We start from the raw sequence: 11127 nt of genomic DNA, 5'->3' as shown, positions 1-11127 counted from the left end.
AAATTAAAATTACATATAGACAAGATCCAAAGAATCAATTATATTTAACTATAAACGACTCTTATGAAATACTTAAATCTGAACTTAAAACTTTAAAAGGTATAAAAACAACGTTGTTTTAAAAATAACTTTTGCAAAAATGGATAAAACTGATACAATATATAAATCAGCTTATTTTCAATCAAAGGCTTTAGAATTATTAACACAAATGAAATAAAAAAAAACTTTACATCAAGCTTTTGATGAAATAATAAATAGAATTGGTAATTGGATTCTGAAGGAAGCGGCTGGGAATAGAGTCAGTTGATGCTCATTATATAAATAGATTATAAGTATAGTCCTTTGGCTGCTTCAAGTTATTTAGAATTACCAAAACCATTACAACATCCAATGAAAGGATTAATAAATATAAAGAATGATGATAACGAATGTTTTAGATGGTGTCATTTAGCTTATAAATTTCCTGTTAAAGAAACCCTCATAGAGTTTCAAAATATAAAAAACATATAAACGATCTTGATTATACTGGAATTAAATTTCCTGTTACATTAAATCAAATACCTAAAATTGAAGTTTTAAATGATATATCATATAATATATTTGGATATGAAGAACCTACGGGAATTTATCCATTGTACATATCAAAATATCAATACGAAGAACACTGTGATATGTTATTAATTAATAAAGATAAGATAAATGGCGACTGTAAATCACCAGAGACCCCAGTCCAACATTATGTTTGGATAAAAGACTTTAATAGATTAATGTTTAACAAAACAAAACATGCAAATAAAAAACACTTCTGTAAAAGCTGTCTGCAACATTTTTCTCAAGAAAGAATATTAAATGAACACATACCAAATTGTTTAGCTATTAATGGTACCCAAGGTGTAAAAATGCCAAAAAGAGGGAAGTAAAGTACAATTTAAAAATTATCATAAAGGTTTAGCAGTACCTTTTGTAATTTATGATTTTGAATCAATAACTAAAAAAGTTTTAACTGCTTTACCATCAACTGAATCTTCATTTACTGAACCATATCAAAATCATATAGATTGTGGTTACGGCTATAAAGTTGTTTGTTGTTACGATGACAAATATACTAAACCAACCCAGATTTACAGAGGTCCTAATGCAGTTTATAAGTTTATTGAAAAAATGCTTGAGGAAGAGGAATATTGTAAAGAAATATTTAAAGAACATTTTAACAAAGAACTAAGAATGTCTAAAAAAGATGAAAGTGAATTTAAAAAACAAAAGTTTTGTCATATCTGTGAAAAAGAATATATAGAAGGTGAAGTGCCAGTACGTGATCATTGAACAGGAAGATTCAGAGGAAGTGCTCACTCAGAATGTAATATTAATTTTAGACTAACATATAAAATTCCTGTTATTTTTCATAATTTAAGAGGTTATGACGGTCATTTTATTATGCAACAAATAGGAAAATTTAAAAAAAGAGATTAATGTTATTCCTAACAATATGGAAAGATATATGGCATTTATGATTTCCGACTTGGTCTTTATTGATTCATTCCAATTTATGTCTCAATCATTGGATAACCTAGTAAAAAATATTCCAGAATTTAAATACTTATCTCAAGAATTTGATTACAAAGAATTATTAAAAACAAAAGGTGTTTATCCATATGATTACATTGATTAATTTAAAAAATTCAAAGAAACAAAATTACCTTCTAAAGAAGATTTTTATTCAATTTTAAATGAAACACACATATCTGACAACGAATATGAACATGTTAAAAATATCTGGAAAAAATTTAAAATTAAAACAATGGGAGAATATCATGATCTATATTTAAAAACTGACGTATTACTTTTAGCTGATGTATTCGAAAATTTTAGAAAATTATGTTTGGAGTACTACAAATTAGATCCTTGTCATTATTTTAATAGCCGTGGTTTAGCTTGGGATGCAATGTTAAAAATGACTGGAATTAAGTTAGATTTAATAACTGATATTGATATGTATCTTTTTATTGAAAAAGGACTGACAGGAGGAATAAGTTATATTTCAAACAGATACAGTAAAGCAAACAATAAATATATGAAAGATTATGATCCTAAACTTGACAGCAAATACATTATGTACCTCGACGCCAATAACCTTTACGGTTGGGCTATGTGTCAACCTTGACCCTCTGGAAACTTTAAATTTATATCTGAAAAACAATTCAAGAAATTAATTGCAAAAGGTAAAACTAACTTTATAGTTGAATGTGATCTTGAATATCCAAAAGAATTACATAAAACCCACAACGATTATCCTTTAGCTCCTGAAAAAATTAAAATACCAGACGAATGGCTTTCTAACTATAGTAAAACTATTAAAGAAAAATTTGAAATAGGAAAAAGTAATGTAAAAAAATTAGTTCCAACTTTAATGGAAAAACAAAATTATGTAGTTCTTATAAAATCTTGAACTTATACACAATTAGGGTTAAAAGTAACAAAATACACAAAATATTAACTTTTGACGAAAGTCCTTGGTTAAAAAAGTATATTGATTTCAATACTCAAAAAAGATCTAAAGCAAAAAATTCATTTGAAAAGGACTTTTTTAAGTTAATGAACAATTCTGTATTCGGTAAGACGATGGAGAATTTACGCAAGAGGATTAATATTAAATTAACTCATGATGAAGACCTTTTATTAAAATATATAGCCAAACCTTCATTTGTTAGTTCAACGATGTTTAACAAGAATTTGTTTGGAATTCATAGAATAAAAGAAAGTTTGTTATTAAACAGACCTTGTTATGTTGGAATGTGCATTTTAGATTTATCAAAATATTTAATGTATGAGTTTCATTATAATTATATTAAGGAAAAGTACGAGGGTAATTGTAAATTACTATTCACTGACACTGATTCATTATGTTATGAAATAAAAACCAAAGATGCATATGAGGATTTTTGTAAGGACAAAGATTTATTTGATAATAGTGATTACGATAACAACTCAAAATTTTATTTCAACAATAATAAAAAGTAATTGGAAAATTTAAAGATGAAGCTGCCGGCATTCCCATTGTTGAATTTGTTGGATTAAGAAGTAAAATGTATTCATATTTATTAGAAAACGAAGTTAATATTAAAAAATATAAAGGAATTAAAAAACTTGTTGTTAAGAAAACAATAGTTCATAAAAATTACAAAGATACTTTGTTTAATTCACCCAAACTAATCACACCCTTTAAAGTTATTCGCTCTGATAAACACTATCTTTCCAGTTATGTTATAAATAAAACATCTTTATCATGTTATGACGATAAAAGATATATTCTTGATAATGGTATTAATACATTAGCTTATTCTTAAATTACCTCTTAAATTAATTCTTAAATTAATTCTTAAATTAATTCTTAAATTAATTCTTAAATTATAGAACCATAAATTGTTAACTGAATATTTTTAACGTTTAAAGAATTAAAATAAAACATCATTATTTTAAATTTTTAAACATAATTTAAAAAAACAACAGCAAAACTCATCTTTTCATCAGATTTCATTATGTCTAGAATTTTGAGTGCAATGGTATCACTCATTTTATTTATCTGATTTAAGATAGATACACACAATATCAATATAGGTCGCTTATCAGAATTCTGGTAGCCATAACAACAGTCAGATTTTCTTCTGTCAGATTTCAATTGTTTTGTAACGGCTTATCGGAATTCGGATAGCAACATTGACACAGTCACATTATTTATTTCCTCTGTTTATAGCTATATAATTCAGATAGCAAAGTCAATGTTCTTGTTTTCTACTGCCTGCTCTCAAATGGTGTTTATCCGAATTCGGATAGCAAACGCAACGCACAGTTTCTCTACTGTTCGGTTCTAGAGCGTTTTACGCTGTGGCTTAAACGAATTCTGATAACAACGATAATACATACACAAGATCTATTTCATATATTCCTGATGAAATGCAAAATTTACAGTTATTTCAACTCAGATAGCAAAGTCAATGCTAGGTTTTTTGAACTGCATGATTGCTTATCTGAATTTGGATAGCAAAAACGAAACACAATTATTATTCTGTCCAACTTTAGATAGTCAGTATTGTAGTCTTGTCTGAATTCGGATAATAATACAAACTCACAATTTGGTCAAGTGTATTTAATTGTTCTTTTAAAGTGTATATTCGCTTTGGACAACGTAGCATAATGAATATTGGATTTAATCTGACAGTATTTTGTAATTGTATAATTAATATAAAATGAATTGAAGATAATCTAAGTCTGCCTTTTATCTGATTTCGGATAGAGCAGTTTTTCTTATACATATTTAGATATGTTGTTTCCTGTTCCCTGCTCGAGATGTCTTGTATTTAATACATATTCATGATTATTAAAGTTAGGAAACATTTACTTGTTCTTTTTGTGATTTTCTGATAAGTTCTCGATAAATCAAGCATTTTGACAGTTTGGAAACTGTCAAATACAATTGGAACATGTTTAAGATGGGATGCGGTTTTGTTATCCTCTAGGGCATTCCATAGGACATGTCAAATAGTAACAATAGGACATGTCAATTAGTAAGAATTAAATGTTGATCACATATCGTGTGCTCATTATGGTGTTTACCAAGTGAGACCCGTTAAGTAGCCGAAGTGATCAGACACTGGAATCGGGATGTTCCGACATTTTCCGTTAACATAATAACGACTTAACACACGCCGACACACATTTCATCGTCGTTTTCTTTTTTAAAAGCTGACACCATGACTCGTAACTTACGTTGACGAAATACGCATATTTTAACTGTAGTCACGGCCACAAATCAAAGTCAAATCTGCATACCCGAACCATTTATAAGCATGCATACAAATTTAATTGGGTACGAAGCAATTAGGTAAAAAACCGAACCCTGATTTTCAGGCATGTCTAAGGTTAAAAATAACATAAAAAATAATTTGCCAACAATGTATTGTTGTCTCTCGTAGTTTTATAAAATAGTAACGTACATAATTAAATCCTGGATTTTCACATGAGGTTTTGAAAAAACTTGAAATGTCTCAACATAATTATGTGTAATAGTAAAATATTTCGGGAGAGAGTGTAACTTTTAAAGGTTTATTTAAGGTACACAATGAAGAAAATATCTATGTCTGTGATTATTCAGAAACGATTCATGTTAACTGTAACTGTTTTTTTTTCCTCATGTTACTTGAAAGTTTCTTGCGATTTTCTTCATACGTATTTTCCAAAAATGAAACATAAGTCTAGAAACGTACTTGAGAAAAACTCTTATCAATATTACGAGCACACTGTGTAGTTAGGCGCACATGTGTCTTTACGATCGAAAACAAATCTGTATTTCACGTTTTTTACGTTGTATTTCAACGTTTCGGGTTATCAGAAAAAAGCTACTTGTTTTTGCTTCGATTTTAATTTTGAAATGTATAAGTAAAATACTCTCTCGAAAAAAATAAATAAATTGATTCATGCATATCAAAGAAGCTACATAAACCTTTATTAAATTGCCAGGTTGACAAGAAATATTAACTGCAGTACAGTGTAAAATACAGTAATCTCAAAAATGTATTTCAAATAAAATAAGGTAATTCTGAAGGTATTTCAACAAATAAACTTCAAATAAGTTTGATGTTATCTATTGATACCAGACTCTATGTGCGAAACGTATTCTAGCAGCATGAAGCACTTCAGAAGTAAACATCCCAAACGACTCAGTGTGATACCAACGACAATTTGATGACAACAAAGTCCTGAAAAACACTAAAGAAAAAAGTTAACAATTTATTCTTGAAGTATCTACAGGTTCTTTCTTGAGCATACTTACATATTATCTACTGATCCATAGGTACATGAACAAATTCCAATATCTGTTATAATCACTGGATATAAACTTTTAAATGAATTGAGAATGAAAGGAAAGCAACTTATTTATTCAAACTTATGTTCTTTCTATTTCGAAAACAGGTACACTGTTTAGAATATAGGTACATTGAGTTTGTATGCGCGAATGCTTATCTGATCTATCTGTTCGTTTATAGACTTTATTTCTTATTCCTCCGATTCCATTAGTGTCTTAATGTTCCTACAAGAAAACTTTAAGCCTCGCTTGTTGTGTTCTGATATTTACATACTCTTGTATTACCTCAATTGAAAAGTAATTTAGATATACACCGTAAAGTACAGTAAGTTATTTCCGGAAATGTGGCGTTTTTGTAAATTGATGTTGACGGAGGCTATAATTTAAATTATCTTCAGGACATGTTTGAGAAATCTGATAATTTTGATTCTCATTTCACTTCTTTATTACTGCAAGGTAATTTTTATGCTAAATTTCTCTAAAGTCTTACCACTTAATATCACGAAACCACCGCTACGTAAAGCACTCCAATGGTGACACTCACAAAAAAAAACTCTATAGCAATTGGAAGTGGAAAGTATCTTTGAAAGACACAATAGTCAAACATTATCAGTACAATCTTTAAGTATCTGAAAATTCTTACTTGTATATATTTGGATATACATATACAGATGAAGACAGGTGTGACAAGATGTTGCAATACAACGGATGTTGTATATAGAGTACTTGATATATATTCTATCAAAAAGGAAAGTTATACATCTGCTTTAAAAAAAAATGTTCTTGTTACTTTGACTATATATACAACAATGCATCATGACAAAATAAAACATTTTTGGTTATTTGGAAATAAGCTGCTTACCTGCTAATATAAATCTATCGACAACTATCGACAAGCTGCGGTCAGACCTGTGTCTAAATGTTTCTACAAGAAATAGAATGCGTATTTTTCACAGTTACAAATTCGAAAGAAGAAACTGTTTCTATATAGTTTGATAGTTAATCAAATTTTATTTAAATTAAAGCAATACAAATAATACTATACAGCAAGGATTTTTTTTTCATCGTGAAAAGGAATAAGTGTACTTTATAAAATAAAAAAAAAAAAAAAAAAATTGTACACATTCAATGACTCATGTAACGGCACAGTGTCTTGATTGTCTCGACATTTATTTGATATCATGAAATTTTGAAGTTCCCTACTTTAATTCACCAATTATCAGTTAAGAATAGATAAAGACTTAGTTTTATCATTGTTCTGATTCACAGAATCGGGCTCTACATTTATATCATAAGGAATTAGCATATTTTCTTATCTGTGGTACGATGTTAATCTTACCCCACCCACTCGGTTTTCCATGTGTTTTAAATGTTCATTCTGATGTTATTACGAAAAGTAAATGTATATTCATTTTAACATCGTGTGTTTTGATGACCATTTGAACTGTTTTTCATGTTTACAGATTTATTTGTAGCTGTGCACCTGTATATTGGACTCGTATATTTGAACTTGTTTATCGCTTGAAATCGCCAATAACTGTTCTGAGATACGATGCTCGTTAGTTCTTTTAAAAGTTACTAAAATGCCTAAATACTTATGAAATCAATAATATGTGTTCAATACTTTAAATACCTATCAAAGTTTTCATATGACATCGTGTTGTGTGTCCGTAATTCGTGAAGAAGTGTGAAATTATCCATTTACTACTGTGTTTTGTCCGCCATTGCTGTGTTTAAATCTCGTGGCGCGTGCGAGATGTGACGATATCTCACATATAAAAGGTCAAGTGGCGCGAAATTCAATTGGTGTATTGTAAACACCCAGGCTGGCGGTCCGCTCACCAACTGGTATAAATACCATAGACAAGTAGTCTATACCGTCGTATACCATCATATACCAACCATGTCACAAGAAGAGGTAGAGTCTTACCGTTATTGGTATTAAACAAATAAACGACTAAGTGGCGTAATGTTATAAATATATAAGTTCCTTATAGGAATCTCCATCTCCAGTGTTTATACCGTGTATAGTGTTTCTGGATCTATCATATTAGATCTACAAGTGCCTAATAATTATTATACCAACCGAAAAAGTGCCAAAGTGTGGTAAATCCATTTGTTTAGTGTTAAACCTAATTATTTACGAGAATTAATCAGATGAAGATGTTGCATACCAATTATACCAATTATACCAAGTAGAGTTATACCAATTATACCATCTATACCAATTATACCAACTGGTATATAGTTATGCTATACCAATAGCCCGGATACCTTTGTAAACCTTAGCATTATACCCTGTTATAGATCTAGTGTACAGTGCGTAATTTTTAGTATCTAATTTGTACAGTGTGCGACATAAGTATTTACCGGAGTTTATCTAATATAATTCGGACACTATCGTTGCTGAATGATTGATGAACCTAATTTAAAGTGGTGTAAAAGAGTATTCCCAAAAGTGATATGTTTCAATGAGTGCCTTTCAATTTATATGAATATAAATTGGAATAGTGGAACTTTCATCTGTGTTTTAATAGTTGGAAACAAACTGTAAAGACGTGTAGTGATTAAACCAAGGTGCACAGCAAGAATATTGTGAACTGATACATTTATTACTAATGTCATTTATGAATTACTGAGTTGAATATTGCATGTCATGTTATTTATAATAGTTTGCACTATTAACATGGTTAATAAAAGTTCTGCTTAAGTTAATATCACCTCCGTTATATCTTATAAAGTTAACTGAATCTATCCATAATCTATGTTTGCCACCAGCTGGGCCCAGGCGAACTCGTGTAGCACCTCTTATAGAGCCACCTCGTAACCGCTCGACTAAGGGGTTCGCTACACTCATTTGTTTTATTTTTTTATTTATTTTTTTTTTTTTTTTGACATATTAGAGCTAATGCTGAATGGCCGCATGGTTATATATACGTCATAATATCATGAAATTCAAAATGTAGTAAGCGGAATGTTAAAATTCAAGAACATCTTTTATTTTAACATGAAAAAATATTTACATGTCGCACTTGAAAGATGAATCGACCCTCCCTAGTTTTGATCGCCGTTTACCGTTTCTTATGCTGACATTAATACAGAATGAGTGCATTGTCACAAAAACGGTTTTATTACTTGAGATATGTAATGTAGGAAATTGAATCGTAAAAGTCACGCAAATCTTACCTTTCAACATTAAAACACACTTCGAGTTACATGATGCTCTTAAAAGATGAAAATTCAAATAGCGCAGTGTGATGTCTGCACTCTCCTTCTACCTATAAAAATCAATGAGGAAAATACTCTGTCAAACATTCAATGAATATTTTGTTAACTAAAACTTCTCACTTTTGTATATTTGGAAATGTGTTGCAGATTGATTGTAGACAGATATTAGAAAAGTCATCGGTGTGACAGGTCTTGAGTCCGTGGTAATAAATAGATGTAAATTATGAATTGGGAAACATTTAAAGATAAGTTCAAAATAATGTCTTTCTTTTTTTTTTGACTACCGATAAGTAAATCCATGTTGATAATTGACTTACTATCAAGTTTTTACTTCACCTTATTTTGAAATTATCCACCGAGCCTTTTCTACATATCCAGTTAGAGTATACTTCGTACTACATTATGAGCTGCGGTCCCTACAAGTAAGAAACATAAACCTTACTTGTTGAAGTAAATGGATTGAATGTTTCTTCAAACTTCAGATATTCATATATTTTATTAATAAAATTAACTTTATTTTAACATGTTAATAATAATTTACACATAAATATTTGTTTAGTTTATGTCAGATGTTTTAATTAATTGATATCAGTGAATCACTTTAAATAAAAAAATCCTTCTGTTCATGTTAATGACTCTTACGTTTAATAATCGTCGTTACTCCGTTTTTAGTCGAAGTCAATTTAGTATTCTTGCATGATAAAATAAATGTTGTAATTACGTGAAATAGGTGAATCCTAATATTCACTAAAGACTTACTGTTTTACATGACGAAAGTGCTCTTTAAAAGTAAAACTCACAACTGATTGGGTGCGATTCATGGAGTCTGCGTTTACCTATAACTATTGGAAAAATGTTTGAAACACATGAAAATTAAAAACAAGACATGAACTATTTAACTATCACGAGTGTCTTCAAGATATAAGATCAAAATATAAAGAGGTATAATAAACATTTGCAGTGGGACATGTCTTGAATCTGTGGTTAATAATATAAACATGGGCAATGATTTGGGAAAAAAGAAAATTAACATTGCTGTGTTAAAATCACGACATGGACGACGTGGGGTTACGTAAAAGTAATTGCAAATATTAAAGTTTTAGCATAAAAGTCCGGAATTTTCAGTTTTTTAACTTTCTTTGAAGAGTAACTCTTTGCCGAATTATTTTTTTCAGAATTCTTCCGTTTTGATATATGATCAATACTTTGTATTTTCATGTATTTGAACTGGCATTACATACGTGTTCGCAAATGGATGTTGGTTACTGATTGTCTTGGAAAAATAGGGATTAAAACAAGGTTAATTACCACGTGCGTTTCCAATCATGACGCTGTCATATGCATTGTTACACTATGCTTCCATTTTAATTGTTGTTTTAAATATAGGACATCAAATATGTCAAAAAAGTATGGTTACTTGCAAGCCTTAATTGAAGAAGACGACCCCTGAAGAGCCTCCGCATTACTTCAGTACTTGTCTATGGAATTACCATATAAAGTGTCCTTGATTACCAGTTAGCTTATCAAACATGAAAAAGTACATTAATTTGACCTAGATAAATGAAATATTACAAAAATAGAGGACCAATACATGTTAATGAAAAAACAATATCACCTTTTCAAGGTAAATATGTCTATAGTCCCTTTAACACACGGTTGTTTACCAATTCCTAATATCCCCAGAGGTAAATGGCGCAATGTAGCTTTGGTTCTGTTTTGTAACAGTAATAATAATAGTTGTAATTAAGAAATAATTTATAGCAAAAGAGTGCTTTAACACTATTTATGCACGATGGGTGGTTATACGTCGGGCGTAATAATTTCACGAGGGCGCAGCCCGAGTGCAATTCTCTGAACGGCGGATGTATTACCACCCGAGTGTATAAATAGTGTTAAAGCACGCTTGTGCCATAAATTATTTCGATTCTAATACCCTTAATCTCAAATATTAGACAAAACATAGAAGCGCTCTTTCTTGTTCGCAATAAAATCTTTGACGTCATCGCACGTTAACGTGACGTCATTCTACCTAAGAGTGT

General features: G+C 29.8%; 1 long non-coding RNA gene across 2 annotated transcripts; it reads right to left on the bottom strand.

Annotated features, from left to right (window-relative positions):
- Positions 1–4489: 4489 nt before the first annotated feature.
- Positions 4490–10459, bottom strand: LOC128559068 (uncharacterized). 2 transcript variants are annotated; one of them, XR_008372097.1, is made up of 5 exons: positions 9848–10459; positions 9425–9504; positions 9047–9138; positions 6723–6785; positions 4490–5763 (listed from the first exon to the last, which is right to left on the bottom strand). It is a non-coding gene; the product is annotated as an uncharacterized LOC128559068 (long non-coding RNA). The 2 variants fall into 2 exon arrangements; XR_008372096.1 differs by having other exon boundaries at positions 4490–6785.
- Between the last annotated feature and the right edge of the window lie 668 nt (positions 10460–11127).

The sequence above is a fragment of the Mercenaria mercenaria genome, chromosome 8 (assembly GCF_021730395.1).
Source record: "Mercenaria mercenaria strain notata chromosome 8, MADL_Memer_1, whole genome shotgun sequence".
NCBI lineage: Eukaryota > Metazoa > Mollusca > Bivalvia > Venerida > Veneridae > Mercenaria > Mercenaria mercenaria.
Note: the sequence above shows the minus strand (reverse complement) of the source record. Positions and strands in the feature narration are given on the sequence as shown.